Raw genomic sequence first — 17,941 nt, 5'->3', positions numbered from 1 at the left:
TACTATTTCTCTCCAGTACCTCTACAGCACCACGTACTGGTAAACCACTGTCCACTCCTAACTCTCAGGTCTGTGAGGAGAACTCCATTTCCTCATCAGTACCTCATTCTTTAAATAGTAGCAATCAGGGCCTCCCGCTGCTTCAATTTCAGACTGGGCAGCCTGTGCTAATTCTCTCAATACTGGGTCAGTTCGCTGAGCCTCAGCTAGGGAAAATCTATTTAACTCATTCCCTGGGTCTTCTAACTTTGCAAAGAAAGTCTCAGATAGACAGACCTCAGTCATCTGCCTGCAGTGCCAATGCGGTCTCCTCTGGGGGAGCTGGTTTGATTATGACCTCATTCATTACACATTCAGAGAAATTGCAGGGGACCGCCTTCTGCCACTGCCCTGTTTCTCTAACCTCCTGGGGTCTCTCTTTCACTATTGGGGAAGCTACCACCTTCATCCCACCAGAACATTACCTAGGAGCAGGTCAACCCCGTCCACTGACAAACTAGGGACAATCCCTATGGTCACCGGTCCCGAAACTAGGTCGCACTGCAAGTGCACCCAGTGTAAAGGTACAGGCATACACTGCCCTTCAATACCATTCACCACCATTCTGGTGTTTACTGCACTCGGTGGGGCGGAGGGGGGGGGGGGGGAAATGGTCAGGCCTATTCCCAGTAAAAGGGATCTAGTGGCCCCTGTGTTCCTGAGAATTACTGTGGGCTTGCTTTCCCAGCTCGAGGGGTATGGGGTTACTCTTCCTTCAAACACAAAACCCTGATAAACTTCAGGAATCCTATTAAATTTTCCTGCACTTGCAGCCGTAGGCTTCCTGGGTCTCACTCTCACTGCAGTTAATACCACAGCTTGTTCTGCTGTGCTTTCCATCAGGGTCCTGTTTTCACTGAATGGGTGTGCCCTGATTAATCCTACAGGTTTTCCCTTTAAAGTTAGCTCTTGGCTGCCCTGCTTTATTGCAATGGAAGCACATAGGTCTCCGGGTCTCACTCTTACTCACAACCCCTTCCTTTTTGGCTGGAAGAGGGCGCCCTGTGTCTCCTGCTTTTCCTTCCCTCCCAGGACTGCTTGAGCTTCTATCACCTTCCCACCCTCTGTCCTTTTCGGATTTGTGGGGGTGATTACGAAAGGTTTTTCCCTCGAATACTGATTTATAAATGAGGACTCTATGAGCCTTGTGTTCCTCTACATGTGTCTTTATGGAGAGTTGGAGAGAGTTTTTAAATTTCTTTAGCAAAATTATGTCTCTGAGATTTTCATAGCTCAGCTGTACTTTAAGAGCCCTCAGCCACTGGTCAAAAGCCAGCTGCTTATTTCTCTCAAACTCCAGGTAAGTTTGATCAACTTGCTTCTTGAGGATTCTAAACTTTTGGCGATAGGCTTCCGGTACTAACCCATATGCCCCGAGGACAGCATTTTTTGTCAGTTCATAATTTGATGAACTGTCATCTGGCAACATGGAATAAACCTCATGGGTTTTTCCAATTAATTTACTCTGTAACAGCAGAGTCCAGGCCTCAGCTGGCCACTTTAACTGCCTTGCCAGTTTTTCAAAAGATGCAAAATACGCTTCCACACCTCCCTCATTGAATTTTGGGATCAGTTGGGAAAGTTTTAACAATCCTGTACCCAGCTTTGATTTACTCCATATTGGCCAAGCTTTCACTGGGGTTACTCTGTCGCCCCCTAGTTAAGTCAAGTCGTCTCAGCTCTCTCTTCGCATTCTTTCTGGAAGATTCTTTCTCTTTGTCTCTCCTCCCTCTCTTTGTCTTCATATTCCTTCTGGAAGGCTCTTTCTTTCTCTCTGTCCTGTCTCTCTCTCTTTTTCTCTGTCTCTCTCTTTTTCTCTTTCCTCCAATTCAAATTTCCTCTGTTCCAATTGTATCTTTGCTAGCAATACCCTGTTGGAGTCTACTTCTAACCCTGTTTCTGTTTCTTCAGATTCAAGGGAAAATTGGTTCGCCACTAGCCTTAGGAGTTCAGACTTCCTAGCTTTGCCATGTACAGTGATCCCACACTGCGCAGCCATTGTCCTCAGCTCCTCCAGAGACAGTGCTTTTAATTTATCCCAAGTTACTTCATCCTGGCTTGGGGAGCTACTAGTTTCAGTCGCAGACATGTTAGTATTCTAGCACACACAACCACAAGAAAACCTGTATTGAAATCTTTTTTTTGATCGGGAACAATTTAGCTTTCCACTTCCAATTTCTCGTTTGTGAGTCAAATCCCGGATGGTAGCTCCCAAATTTCTGTTACAACCAGATGAGAGGGGTCCAGGGGTTCCCTCTCAGCCTTTCCCTGATTTAACCGTAACAGGGCTTAATTTTTGAAACACCATGTTTTTAGCTCCCCCGTAGTGAATCCTTGTTCACTGCTCCAATTGTAAGGCAAAGAAGTCAAACAGATTTGAACAAGAAAGGTAGAAGTTTATTCATGTTAAACTCTGATCTGATTAACGACTACGAATATGTGACGCGACCACACTTGCATGCATACGCAATAAACACACGCAGATAGAGACAGAAAAAATAGAAGGAATAAAAGGGAAACGTTTGAGGCAATATCTGGTAGTTACAGTCCTTTAGGTTCACTGTGGAGTCTTTGGATGCCCGTAAGACTTGCAATTTGTTGGGGCCCAGTTCACGCTTCAACTTGGAGCCTTTTCTCTCTTGAGGTTTACGTGTCTTCCGTGGGTCCGGTGGCTTGGGAGAAAGCGAGAGAGAGAGACAGCCAGGTGAGAGACTTGCTTGCATCAGCTTCAGTTTCAAACAGCCTTCTGAATTCAAACTGTCCTGTAGCTAGTTCAAAAAATTCTGGACCAGCCAGTTAGTCATGTGACCAGCTGGTTTAACCAGTCCTGCCTCTGTGGATTGTATCATCTTAGCAGGGCATGGAATACGCTTCCTTGCCTTCAATGTTTGGTGATCAAAATTAATTTGGGGTTAATTGGAGCAGGGAATAGTCAATTTTCTCTCCAGGCATTGTCTGTTAGTATGCAGATGCTTTTTCAGCCAAGTGTCTGGTGATTTTTTAACAAGCTTTTTCTTCACTCCAGCAACAGTTTAAAATCACTGTTCAAGTGACAAAATTAATATACCTCATTCTTGGCAGGTGGGGGTCTGCATGGCAATGTTAAAGAATTTACAGCACTTTTCACTTCATTCGGTCATCTTACTTAAAGAAAATAACATCTATTTATTCCTTCAGATTTCTAATCACTTAATCTGTCCTGCCCCATGATGTTCGTTTTCTTGAGGCTGATGGTTAGGCCAAATTCATTGCAGGCAGCCGCGAACCTGTCGATGAGACTCTGCAGGCACTCTTCAGTGTGAGATGTTAAAGCAGCATCGTCAGCAAAGAGGAGTTCCCTGATGAGGACTTTCCATACTTTGGACTTCGCTCTTAGACGGACAAGGTTGAACAACCTGCCCCCTGATCTTGTGTGGAGGAAAATTCCTTCTTCAGAGGACTTGAATGCATGTGAAAGCAGCAGGGAGAAGAAAATCCCAAAAAGTGTGGGTGCGAGAATACAGCCCTGTTTCACGCCACTCAGGATAGGAAAGGGCTCTGATGAGGAGCCACCATGTTGAATTATGCCTTTCATATTGTCATGGAATGTGGTGATGATACTTAGTAGCTTTGGTGGACATCCGATCTTTTCTAGTAGTCTGAAGAGACCACGTCTGCTGACGAGGTCAAAGGCTTTGGTGCGATCAATGAAAGCAATGTAGAGGGGCATCTGTTGTTCACAGCATTTCTCCTGTATCTGACGAAGGGAGAACAGCATGTCAACGGTCGATCTCTCTGCACGAAAGCCACACTGTGCCTCAGGGTAGACGCGCTCGGCCAGCTTCTGGAGCCTGTTCAGCGCGACTCGAGCAAAGACTTTCCCCACTATGCTGAGCAGGGAGATTCCACGGTAGTTGTTGCAGTCACCGCGGTCACCTTTGTTTTTATAGAGGGTGATGATATTGGCATCGCGCATGTCCTGTGGTACTGCTCCCTCGTCCCAGCACAGGCAAAGCAGTTCATGTAGTGTTGAGAGTATAGCAGGCTTGGCACTCTTGATTATTTCAGGGGTAATGCTGTCCTTCCCAGGGGCTTTTCCGCTGGCTAGGGAATCAATGGCATCACTGAGTTCCGATTTGGTTGGCTGTATGTCCAGCTCATCTATGACTGGTAGAGGCTGGGCTGCATTGAGGGCAGTCTCAGTGACAGCATTCTCCCTGGAGTACAGTTCTAGGTAGTGCTCAACCCAGCGGTCCATTTGTTTGCATTGGTCAGTGATTATGTCCCCTGATTTAGATTTGAGGGGGGCGATCTTCTTGGTGGCAGGACCGTATCTCCAACACAGAAGTCCTCGAGGCAGCCAACATCCCCAGCTTGTACACACTACTAAGTCAGCGGCACTTGAGATGGCTTGGCCATGTGAGCCGCATGGAACATGGCAGGATCCCCAAAGACACATTGTACAGCGAGCTCGCCACTGGTATCAGACCCACCGGCCGTCCACGTCTCCGCTTTAAAGACGTCTGCAAACGCGACATGAAATCCTGTAACATTGATCACAAGTCGTGGGAGTCAGTTGCCAGCGTTTGCCAGAGCTGGCGGGCAGCCATAAAGACGGGGCTAAAATGTGGCGAGTCGAAGAGACTTAGTAGTTGGCAGGAAAAAAGACATAGGCGCAAGGGGAGAGCCAACTGTGCAACAGCCCCGACAAACAAATTTCTCTGCAGCACCTGTGGAAGAGCCTGTCACTCTAGAATTGGCCTTTATAGCCACTCCAGGCGCTGCTTCACAAACCACTGACCACCTCCAGGCGCGTATCTATTGTCTCTCGAGATAAGGAGGCCCAAAAGAACAATATATGAGAAAACATCAAAGTTTGCTGAATACATCTGAACAAATTATTGTCTCAAACCCCTTTTTTCTTGTCTTGCATAAATACACTATACGTTAAAACGTATTTAATTGATTTTACAAATACTTGCTGTGAAAATGTTCAGAAAGCCTCAAAGCATGAGAATAGACTATTGTCCTTTTATCTGCAACATTTGGCTTTTAAACCAGTGCAGACTGGTGGGTTGAAAGTTTCTTTTTGTTGGCCTTGGATTGTTACCTGTACAATTTTTGGCCAGTCTTTTTTATTCTTGATGCAAACCCAGCAGCTAATGTCCAATTTTCTCTCATTTTGTCCCATTTTAGGTATGGTATTTTAGGGTTTACAATGAAAATATCAAAAGCAGACCAATTTAAACTGTTCCAGTGACATCGGCAGCAAGGAAAGGAGCAGTTGGTTCCAGGACTTAATGGTTCAATTTCAAAATGTGCAGCAGCTAAACAGAGCTGGGAAATGGACAGGAATCAGGAAATATTGCTCAACGCCGAGATAGAACCCACAGATATTTATAGCAGAGAAGCAGGTCATTCAACTCATTCTGTCTGTGACAGCTCCATGCTAGAGTTGCTGCTCAACCCTTTCCCCATATTTATCCTTTTTTCCCTTAAAAGATGCAATGGTCATTGCCTCAACTACTTCTATGGCAAAAGAATCCAATTTTCCAACAACACTGTATGGAAATTTCTCACCTCACTCTCTCAATTTAAATTGATAACCCCTAGTCACTGACTCCCCAACCAGAAAAAATAGTCTTTCCTGTTTCCTCTAAAGACCCTTCATAATTTGTAAAAGCTGTATTAAATTTGCTCTTCACTTTCTCTGCTTCAGTGGCAGTAGTCCAAGTGTATCAAAACATTCCTTGTAACTATATTTCCCCATCCCTGGCATGATCCTAGTGAATATACACTGTATGCTCTCCATGGTGTTTTATTGCCCTTTAAAGCCATACCCAGTGCTGCACATAGTAGTCAAACTGCGGCCCAACTAATGCTTTGTACAAATTTACTAGTTCTGTACTCTTGCATTCTGTGCCTTCGCGTATAAAACCCAGTATGATCTTTTCCTTTTTTTATGGCTTTACCTACCTGTCAGGGAATTATGTATTTGCACCTCTTTGGAGACCTTTCATTTGGACCTTTCAGTGAATTCCCAAGCTTGGAACGTGGATGCGGTAGTGTTCTTGTGCACCTGCTGCCCTGACCATAGAAGGTACTGGAGGCTAGGGAGATGCTGCTGAAGAAGTCTTACCAAGTTTCTGCAGTGCATGCTACAGATAGTGCACACATTGCAGCAGGCGGTAGTATACCAATGATGGGAGATGTGAATGTTTAGAATAGGGATTATGTGAAAATTAAGCACACTGCTTTGACCTGGAAGTTGAGCTTCTTGAGTGTTATTGCAGCTGCACTCAACCAACAAGCTGAGAGTGCTACATCATACTCCTGACTTGTGCCTTGCAGATGGTGGGGAGTCTTTTGCAAGTCAGGAAGTGAGCTACTTGCCTCAAATTGCCCAGCCTTTGACCTGGTCTTACGAGCATATGAATTAGGAGCAGAAGTAGGCCACTCGACCCCTCGAGCCTGCTCCACCATTAATAAGTTCATGGCTGAACTGAACTGATTTCTCCACATTACCACCTACCCCGATAACCTTTCACCTCTTTTCTCATCAAGAATCTATCTACTTCTGCCTCAAACATATTCAAAGACTCTGCTTCTACCGCCTTTTGAGGAAGAGAGTTCCAAAGACACTCAACCCTCAGAGAAAAAATTTCTCCACATCTGTGTCTTAAATGGACGACCCTTTATTTTTAGACAGTGACCCCTAGTTCTAGATTCTCCCACAAGGGGAAACATCCTTTTCACATTCACCCTGTCAAAACCCCTCAGGATCTTATATGTTTCAATCAAGTCACCTCTAACTCTTCTAAACACCAGGCAGATATAAGCCTTGCCTGTCCAATCTTTCCTCATAAGATAACCCGCCCATTCCAGGTATCAGTCTGGTAAACCTTCTTTGAACTGCTTCCGACGCATTTACATCTTTCCTTAAATAAGGAGGCTAGTACTGTACACAGTACTCCAGATGTGCTCTCACCAATGCGCTGTATTGTTGAAGCATAACCTCCCTACTTTTGCATCCATTTCCCCTCGCGATAAGCAGTATCATTCTATTAGCTTTCGTAATTAGGTTCTGTACCTGCATACTAACCTTTTGCGATTCATGCAAAGGACACCCAGATCCCTCTGCATCTCCGAGCTCTGCAATCTCTCACCATTTAGATAATGTGCTTCTTTGTTATTCTTCCTGCCAAAATGGACAACTTCTCATTTTCCCACATTATACTTCAACTGCCAGATTTTTGCCCACTCGCTTAGCCTATCCATATCCCTTTGTAGCCTCCCTATGTTCTCTTCACAACCTACCTTCCTACCTATCTTTGTGTCATCACATTTAGCAACCATACCTTGTATCCATAGTGTTTATGTAACTGGTCCAGTTAAATTTCCAGTGAATGGTGACCTCCAGGATGTTGTTGATGATCTCTGAGATGATATTGCTGTTTAATCTCCAGTAAAGTTGTTAGGCTCTCTCTTGTTGGAGATGGTCATTGCATGGCGCTTGTATCACATGTATGTTACTTACTAGTTATCAGCCCAAACCTGGATGCTGTCCTGGTCTTGCTGCATGCTAGCATCTAAGGAATTGTGAATGAAACTGACGACATTGCAGTCTTCAGCAAACAGCCTCACTTTTGACCTTATGATGGACGGAAACTCATTGATGAAGCAGCTAAAGATAGTTGGACTGAGGACGCTGACCTGAGGAACTCCTGTAGCGAGTCTCTGGAGCTGAAATGATTGGCCTCCACCAACTACAACCAACTTTCTTTTGTGCCAGGTATGAAACCAGCCACTGGAAAGTTGTTCCCCCAATCTCCGTTGACTTCAGTTTTAGTGGACTACTTAGTGCTAACGCTTGTCAAATTTTGTCATAACGATAAGACCAGTCAATATCACCTCCTCTCTGGAATCAACCTTGTGTTCATGTTTGGAACAAGGTTGTAATAAATTCTGGAGTTTTGTGTTCGTGTTAGAACCCAAATGAGAATCCTGAGCAGGTTATTGGTGAGTAAGTGTCAATTGATAACACTGTTGACAAATTTTTACAACCCTTTACTGATTGGGAATAAGCCAATATGATGGTGATTGGCTGGGTTGGATTTGTCCTGCTTTTTGTGGATGGAATATACTTGGCCACTCTTCCTCATAGTTCGGTGTACACAAGTGTTGTAACTGTATGGGAATAGCTTGGCTGTGTTCTGCTTCTGGAGCACTGGTCTTCAGCACAATGGTCGGGATGTTAATAGGTTTGGTAGCTTTTCCTATGTGCAATGCACTGAACAGTTTGTTGATGTCACGTTGAGTGAATCGAATTGGCTGAAAACTGGGAACTGTGATGGTGGGAACGGCAGGCGGAAGCCAAGAAGAATTATCAATTTAGCACTTCTGGCTGAAGCTGGTTACAAATGCTTCAAACTTATCTTTTGTACTGAGGTGCTGGGCTCTACCATCTTTGAGGATGTGGAAGTTTATGGACCGACTAAATAGTCCAACTAGGGATGGGGCCGTACTGGACCTGGTATTGGGGAATGAGCCCGGCCAGGTGGTCGAAGTTTCAGTAGGGGAGCATTTCAGGAACAGTGACCATAATTCCATAAGTTTTAAGGTACTTGTGGATAAGGATAAAAGTAGTCATTGGGGGAAGGCTAATTATAACAATATTAGGCAGGAACTGAAGAATTCAGATTGGGGGCGGCTGTTTGAGGGTAAATCAACATCTGACATGTGGGAGTCTTTCAAACGTCAGCTGATTAGAATCCAGGACCAGCATGTTCCTGTGAGGAAGAAGGATAAGTTTGGCAAATTTCGGGAACCTTGGATAACGCGGGATATTGTGAGCCTCGTCAAAAAGAAAAAGGAAGCATTCGTAAGGGCTGGAAGGCTAGGAACAGACGAATCCCTTGAGGAATATAAAGACAGTAGGAAGGAACTTAAGCAAGGAGTCAGGAGGGCTAAAAGGGGTTATGAGAAGTCATTGGCAAACAGGATTAAGGAAAATCCCAAGGCTTTTTATACGTATATAAAGGGAAAGGGTTGGCCCACTCAAGGACAGAGAAGGGAATCTATGTGTGGAGCCAGAGGAAATGGGCGAGGTACTAAATGAGTACTTTGCATCAGTATTCACCAAGGAGAAGGACTTGGATGATGAGCCTAGGGAAGGGAGTGTAGATAGTCTCAGTCATCTCATTATCAAAAAGGAGGAGGTGTTGGGTGTCTTGCAAAGCATTAAGGTAGATAAGTCCCCAGGGCCTGATGGGATCAACCCCAGAATACTGAGGGAGGCAAGGGAAGAAATTGCTGGGGCCTTGACAGAAATCTTTGCATCCTCATTGGCTACAGGTGAGGTCCCAGAGGACTGGAGAATAGCCAATGTTGTTCCTTTGTTGAAGAAGGGTAGCAAGGATAATTCAGGAAATTATAGGCCGGTGAGCCTTACGTCAGTGGTAGGGAAATTATTAGAGAGGATTCTTCGGGACAGGATTTACTCCCATTTGGAAACAAATGAACTTATTAGCGAGAGGCAGCATGGTTTTGTGAAGGGGAGGTCGTGTCTCACTAATTTGATTGAGTTTTTTGAGGAAGTGACAAAGATGATTGATGAAGGAAGGGCAGTGGATGTTATCTATATGGACTTCAGTAAAGCCTTTGACAAGGTCCCTCATGGCAGACTGATACAAAAGGTGAAGTCACATGGGATCAGAGGGGAGCTGGCAAGATGGATACAGAACTGGCTCGGTCATAGAAGGCAGTGGAAGGGTGCTTTTCTGAATGGAGGGATGTGACTAGTGGTGTTCCGCAGGGATCAGTGCTGGGACCTTTGCTGTTTGTAGTATATATAAATGATTTGGAGGAAAATGTAGCTGGTCTGATTAGTGAGTTTGCGGACGACACAAAGGTTGGTGGAGTTGCGGACAGTGATGAGGATTGTCAGAGGATACAGCAGGATATAGATCGGTTGGAGACTTGGGCGGGGAAATGGCAGATGGAGTTTAATTCGGACAAATGTGAGGTAATGCATTTTGGAAGGTCTAATGCAGGTGGGAAGTATACAGTAAATGGCAGAACCCTCAGGAGTATTGACAGGCAGAGAGATTTGGGCGTACAGGTCCACAGGTCACTGAAAGTGGCAACGCAGGTGGATAAGGTAGTCAAGAAGGCATACGGCATGCTTGCCTTCATCGGTCGGGGCATAGAGTATAAAAATTGGCAAGTTATGCTGCAGCTGTACAGAACCTTAGTTAGGCCACACTTGGAATATTGCGTGCAATTCTGGTCGCCACACTACCAGAAGGACGTGGAGGCTTTGGAGAGGGTACAGAAGAGGTTTACCAGGATGTTGCCTGGTCTGGAGGGCATTAGCTATGAGGAGAGGTTGGATAAACTCGGATTGTTTTCACTGGAACGACGGAGGTGGAGGGGTGACATGATAGAGGTTTACAAAGTTATGAGCGGCATGGACAGAGTGGATTGTCAGAAGCTTTTTCCCAGGGTGGAAGAATCAGTTACTAGGGGACATAGGTTTAAGGTGAGAGGGGCAAAGTTTAGAGGGAATGTGCGAGGCAAGTTCTTTACACAGAGGGTGGTGAGTGCCTGAAACTTGCTGCGAGGGGAGGTGGTGGAAGCAGGTACCATAGAGACGTTTAAGAGGCATCTTGACAAATACATGAATAGGATGGGAATAGAGGGATACGGACCCTGGAAGTGCAGAAGGTTTTAGTTTAGGCAGGCATCAAGATCGGTGCAGTCTTGGAGGGCCGAATGGCCTGTTCCTGTGCTGTACTGTTCTTTGTTCTTTGTACTTCCTCCTGTTAGTTGGGTGTGGTATGGTGCAGAGTATTGACCTGATCAGTTACTTATATAGTTGTTTATCTATCTATGGCAGTTTGCTTTTACTGTTTAACATACATGTGGCCCTGTGTTGTAACTTTACTGGGTTGGCACTTCATTATCAAGTATACCTGGTGCTGCTCTCAATATGCTATTCTACACACTTCAGTGAACCAGGGTTGGTCACCTAGCTTGATGGCAATGGAGGAGTGAGGCATTTGCCAGGCCATGAGATTACAGATTGTGGTCTACAGTTCTGCTGATGATGATCCACAGTGCCTCATGGATGGCCAATTTTGAGCTGTTACTGTTCTTTATTCTTTATTTTTTAATGCTAGAGTCCATTATAAAAGATGTAATAGCAGAGCACTTGGAAAACAATGACCAGATCGAACAAAGTCAACATGGAGTTACGAAAGGGAAATCATGCTTGACAAATCTACTGGAATTTTTTGAGGATGTAACTGGGAGAACCAGTGGATATGATGTATTTGGACTTTCAGAAGGCTTTCAATAAGGTCCCACATAAGAGATTAGCATGCAAAATTAAAGCACATAGAATTGGGGGTAAGGTACTGACATGGATAGAGACTGGTTGGCAGACAGGAAACAAAGAGTAGGAATAAACGGGTCTTTTTCTGAGTGGCAAGCAGTGACTAGTGGGGTACCGCAAGGATCAGTGCTAGGACCCCAGCTATTCACAATATATATTAATGATATAGATGAGGGAATTAAATGTAATATATCCAAGTTTGCAGACGACACAAAGCTGAGGAGGAGTGTGAGCTGTGAGAATGGATGCAGAGAAAGCTCCAGAGTTACTTGGCCAGGTTGAGTGAGTGGGCAAATACATGGCAGATGCAGTATAATGTGGATAAATGTGAAGTTATCCACTTTGGTGGCAAAAACAGAAAGGCAGATTATTATCTGAACGGCGATAGATTGGGAAAGGGGGAGGTGCAGCGAGACCTGGGTGTCCTTGTGCCCCAATCGCTGAAAGTAAGCATGCAGGTGCAGCAGGCAGTTAGGAAGGCGAATGGTATATTGGCCTTCATAGCGAGAGGATTCGAGTACAGGAGCAAGAATGTCTTGCTGCAATTATACAAGGCCTTGGTGAGACCACATCTGGAGTGTGCAGTTTTGGTCTCCTTATCTGAGGAAGGATGTTCTTGTTATGGAGGGAATGCAGCGAAGGTTCACCAGACTGATTCCTGGGATGGCAGGACTGACGTCTGAAGAGAGATTTGGTCGATTAGGCTTGTATTCGCTAGAGATTAGAAGGGGATCTCATAGAAACCTACAGAATTCTAACAGGACTAGACAGACTAGATGCAGGAAGAATGTTCCCGATGGTGGGGGTGTCCAGGACCGGGGGTCACAGTCTAACGAAAAGGGGAAGCCATTTAGGATTGAGATAAGAAGGGATTTCTTCACCCATAGATTGTTGAACCTCTGGAATTTTCTACCACAGAAAGCAGTTGAGGCCAAATCATTAAATATATCCAAGAAAGAGTTAGCTATAGTTCTTAGGGCTAAAGGGATCAAGGGATAATGGGAGAAAGCGGGAACAGGGTGCTGAGTTTGGATGATCAGTCATGATTGTCTTGAATGGCGGTGCAGGCTCAAAGGGCCAAATGGCCTACTCCTGCTCCTGTTTTTCTATGTTTCTACATAGCATGGTGATGGTGCTACATGACACCTCGATGAATGATTGTCATCAGTGTGAAGATGGGACTTGGTCATCACAAGAACTATGCGGTGGTCACTCCAACCAATATTGCCATGGACAAACACGCTGGGCTCCTGACGCCAGGCTCCGTGGCAGGTGGGGGCAGAAGGTCATTCCGGCAAAGGCTCGCCATGGAGTCCAACGCCAGGATGGCTGGGCCTGATTTTCCAAGCAACGGCGAGGCTCCGTGGCAGCCCCCCTGCCGCTGGGTGATGGGACCCGGTTTTGCATATTGAAATGAGCACCATGAATAAGTTTAAATAAACTTACCTCATCATACGGGCCTGCCGCAATGTTCAATTCTGCAGCCGGCACTCCCGCGCCTTTACTTCCTCGTCTGGAGAAAGCAGGCGTGACGGAGGTGGGGGGTGTGGAGTTAAGATTTTTATTGTGCTGGGGAGAGGTCAAATAATCGTCATGAGTGTAGGGGATGGTGGGAAGGGGTGAACTGTGAACTTTGTACAGTTTGGTGGGGGGGGGAAGTCATATTTGTAAGGTAAATGTTTGCGGGGGGAGGGAAGATACTTAATTTTATTATTGGGGGGGTTGGGAAAGAGGTGTTAGAATTTTGTTTGCAACTGTGGGAGTGGGCGTCTCTTTAAAAATTTAAATCTACCCGCAGGGCTGACTGCCCTTTAAAAACGGCACCAGCACCTGCGTACAGGCAGCTGACGCCATTGCTGATGTTGGACAGCCACTCCCTCGACGTGATTTGGAGGGGAGGGGAGGGGCCGACCTGGGTATTTAAATGAGCCGCCGTGCGGTAGATCACAGAGGCTTGGTGGCGCATGCGGGCTCTTAAAATCCAGCCCATTATCTGCAAATGACCTGTCTTGCTATGAATCGTAAACACTTCCAGAAATTACTTCAGAAAACACTATATCTAAGAAATTAGTGCCAAAGCTGAAGCCTTATTTTAAGTCTGTAAATCAGTTGGATAAGGTGGGGGGGGTGCGGGGTTGCGGTGTGGTGGGAGTAATGCTGAACTAAAAACATTCAAAGTGTTTTGAGCAAATTTGATTGGTATGCCATTTCATTTCGATTTTTTAGAGGGGGGTGCTCACTTGCCCATGGTAGTTTCATATTTGTAGTTTTCCAGCCACTTTACTCACTTTTGATTCGTACCTTTTCCTATCTCAAATCTGATTTGCAGCTGTTTTGCTTTGAATAAAGCAAGAAAATGTGATTCAATACATGTGATAGGCTGTGTTATTTTTAATATGTTTTGATATATAGATTTTTTTTATTCGTTCATGGGATGTGGGATCGCTGTCTAGGCCAGCATTTATTCCCCAACCCTAATTGCCCTTGAGAAGGTGGTGATGAGCTGCCTTCTTGAACTGCTGCAGTCCTTGGGCGATTGGTGCAACCACAGTGCTGTTAGGAAGGAATAAGATCGAATAATGGATGGCAATGAGAACTCTGCTACAAGTCTTAGACATGTTTAGTTAAGCAAATTATTAACCAGTTAGTTATTGATTCAAGAGACTTTTAAAGTGATGTTTCATGATTCTTATTATCAAAAGTCAGTCCAATATTGTGTAGCTCTGAAAAATATGCTTTGTAAATGCTGTTACTGTAAAATGAAACTTCTTATCTGAAAGTTCAGTGGCAACTGAAACAAGGGTATAAAAACAAAAGCCAGTGTTAAAATAATTGCTATATGTGGTATATATATATATATTTTCACACCATTCAAGAACAGTCCACATATGCACTTTATTTATTTGGATATTACTTTTATCAAGTAAATAACTATCTAGGGAAAAACTAGTGGAAGTAGTGTAATGAAAAGTAGTGTGACCTTTCCTTAAAATAACTTGACCATAAATAAGGTGGACTGAAAATGTGACATAACTGAAAATATTTTTTAAAGTTATGTGAAATGGAGTGGAAAACATCTGATCTGCCAAGAGTGTAAAATAATTATGATCTATTTTATGCCATCTGTCCTGTGGAAAAAAAAAGTCAGGGTTTTCTTTGCTGCTCACAATTTTGCTAAGTAACATAGAAAGCAGACTCCAGGGTTTTGTTTTAAAGTATATTAATTGTCTCTTAATTTCAAAATTAGCAATTCATACAGAATAGTTCATTACAAATTTCATGTGAAACAAGTCAAGTCAAAGCATTATTGAGCAATCTAAATTTCTGCATTAGTCAACCAGCTGGAATAATACCAACCCCATAGGCTAGTTTCTACAGGCTTCATTTGCTAGAGAATTCCTGAGTAACATTTTGGTTGTTTTGTATTGAGAATTACACTTTATTGAATCAGTCAGATCGAATTACCATTTGTTAATGTGGTTGTTTTAATGTTCGGTTACAAATTCACACTACATTTTGCAACACAAGTATAATTAAATATGGCACCAAAATGAAATTATATTTGCAAAATATTCATTGTATTAATTAGACATCACCTGCAGCATTAACATGTTACTAAGTAAAGTGATGGGATATAAATATGTACCATAGTCCTCCATACACTAACCTCCCAGCCTCAGCTAGACAAAGACTGAAACAAAGCTCGCAAGAGAAGATTGAAACAAGGGTCACTCTAAAGTGTGTTCACGCGGCTCATGTTTAACAAGGCTATTACGATTGAAAAATTGCAGCTTATGGCAAATCTACTGTTCTCTGCTCATTGACTAAAGTTAGAAATATAAACTGTCTGACTTGGCTTATTTGAGCAGAGGGCACTTTTTATCATGAATTGTCACTGGATTTGCCAGCTTACTTCTGGCACTGTCTGATGGAGAATGGTGCCAGGTGGAACTGTAAACAACATTATGGTGGCAGGAAACCAGTGTAATGTCATTCTCCCATAATTGGTGCTAAACTACAAAAGCATCTCAAAATTGCATTTATGGAAGCGGGTCACCTGCCTTTTGGCTGGAAATTTGAGCCTCCAGTGTGTATATGACCACACACATGTTGCCTATACATCACCAGCACTGACCTATTGTAAATTCATACCAATAAACAGCACATTTTATGATTCATAATGCTTTCAGACCATTGTTAGTTTAATTAATATCATGGCATGAAGAGTTCAAGTACCAGCCACTTAACGGGTAGAGCTCAGCAAATAAGTTGCTGAGTCGAAGTGTGATGCCGCTCTTCCTACTGGTATTTTTATACTGAGTTTCTATAAAGAAAGACTTCCATTTGTGTCTTTATATTTACAGCCAATGAGTACTTTTGAAGTGTAGTCACTGTTATAGTGTAGGAAATGCGCAAACAGCGATGTGATAATGATCAGATAATCCGTTTTTGTGATAATTGAGGGACAAATATTGGCCAGGGGATGACTCCCCTGCTCGTCTCCAAAATAGTTCCATGTGTTCTTTTACATCCACCTGAGGAGGAAGATGGGGCCTCGGTTTAACGTCTCATCTGTCTCCCTCAGTACTTCACTGGAGTGTCAGCCTTGATTTTTGTGCTCAAGTCCTGGAGTGGGACATGAACTGGGAACTTTATGACTCAGCAACAAGAGTGCTATCAACTGAGTCACAGCTGACACTTATGTACTAAGGTGCCTCATTTTGACCTACCTATATATAATTTGCATAATGTGAATACCAGTGATGGGCTTCAGCCCTATATTACTGATGCATATTCCACATAACACCTGTTTTAAGATCTCGCAGGAAAACTGGCCTGACTGAGCAGAGCAGGTATCGGCGTTGCTCTGGTCAGGTTTTCCAGGCATGGATGTGGCCGAGTTAGCAGCTGCCACCAAAAATGTTTAGTGTGGAAACAGGAAGAGTGGGAGTGATTATCCCTGCTCCACAGCACTCCCAAGAGCCACTGCCAGCCCTCAACCTGCACCTACCCCCCTGCCCTGACCCACCCCCAAACCCTCAGGTATGCCTTCGGTCCACTGTTCACTTGGTAAATAAAAATGGGCAAGTTGCCTGTGGAGGCCCAACAGCTCATCCAAATAATGTTAATGAGGCTCGAGGCCCATTTCAGCCCCAAAAATTGGCCTAAGGGAATTCCCACCCCACAGTATCAACATGCATCACACAGCTTTATATTGCCTTTGGCATCAACATGCTGCATTACAGATACAATGCTGGCAACAAAGGTATAGTATAGAGGCAGCATTAGATACTAATAAAGTAGGAGGTTTTATATTTTGTAATTGTATGGAAGAGGTCTGGAAACCCTAGTAAATGATCTAACACTGCCATCTAGTGGATTTATTAATAGCCTTTAATACCATAAGAGCTTTAAAAATGTATGAGATGCCAGTATGCTTTAGAAATTTATAGATTATAGGCAAGCAAATGAGATACAGTCTGTTCTGCTGAAACCTGAATACTACTTTCTGTGACTGGCACACGCAGGGTAATTTTAATTCCTGAAAGTAGATGGGTTTGAGTTGGTTGGGAAGTTAAATTGTTAAAAATCTGAAATGGGAACACAACCTGCCTTATATCGGCCCACTTCTGGTTTTAATGGAGCCAGGACAAGGGACAGCCGACCTATCCACTCTCAAGAGGCTATCGGTTGTTGAAAACATTTAAGGAGACTACATGCCTTAATTTTAACAGGATACCTGGGAGGTGAGAAGGTGTGGATCCATCAGGTAAGTGTCATTCTAGAACTGTTTGTGGGCCAGAAGGAGCAGGACTATTTCCTCCAGTCACAGTAAGAAAACCTGTAAACACCATCTCCCTCCATTGCCAGCCCTGACCTCCAACTTGCACTCCATGATCTTCAGTCCCAACCCCAACAACAGTCACCATGACCATCCGAACCTGGGCAATCTCAGCCCCCTAAAACCACGAAACCTAACTGCTCCTGTACTGTGGTCTTTTCTGGAGCACTCTCCCCACCCCTGACTGGCAGCCAAGTCTGTCAATCAGACTGGCTTTTTCACAGGGAATCTTTTTTTTAAAAACTGTGCCTTAAGGTAAAACTCCAGGCAGTCAGGAACTCCCAGATTTCCGGGATTCCTTAATTCAACCGTAATCCCTAACCCCGCTCCGAAAGCCCATCACAGTAAATAGGGCCATAGTCTAACAAGGGCAGAACATTGACTACTTACTCATAATATAATGGATGCTTCTTATTCACCAGCACTTAGTCTTCAGTGGCAAAATACATTAGGATAAGTAATAGTTCTTTATTTTATGAGATAGTTATATTCAACATTGTGTACCATATCCTAAAAATATTCAGTATATAAATAGATGGGAAAAAACATAACACTGCTGAGCAATTTTACACAAAGAACAAGCACCAAAAATATAATTATTTGATCTTCATTGAAATTTTGTTGAGTAATAGGTATTTTGTTGACCATTAAAAGTACGTTAATAGGTTATCCATAACATAACTTAT

The 17,941-nt window shown here is 43.8% G+C and overlaps 1 protein-coding gene across 2 annotated transcripts in view; it reads left to right on the top strand.

Moving 5' to 3' along the window:
- sbf2 (SET binding factor 2) overlaps positions 1–17,941 on the top strand; it is a 743,327-nt gene that overhangs the window by 652,659 nt on the left and 72,727 nt on the right. The gene's annotated exons all lie outside the window — the stretch shown is intronic.

This window comes from Heterodontus francisci, chromosome 14, assembly GCF_036365525.1.
Source record: "Heterodontus francisci isolate sHetFra1 chromosome 14, sHetFra1.hap1, whole genome shotgun sequence".
NCBI classification, from domain to species: domain Eukaryota; kingdom Metazoa; phylum Chordata; class Chondrichthyes; order Heterodontiformes; family Heterodontidae; genus Heterodontus; species Heterodontus francisci.
Note: the sequence above shows the minus strand (reverse complement) of the source record. Positions and strands in the feature narration are given on the sequence as shown.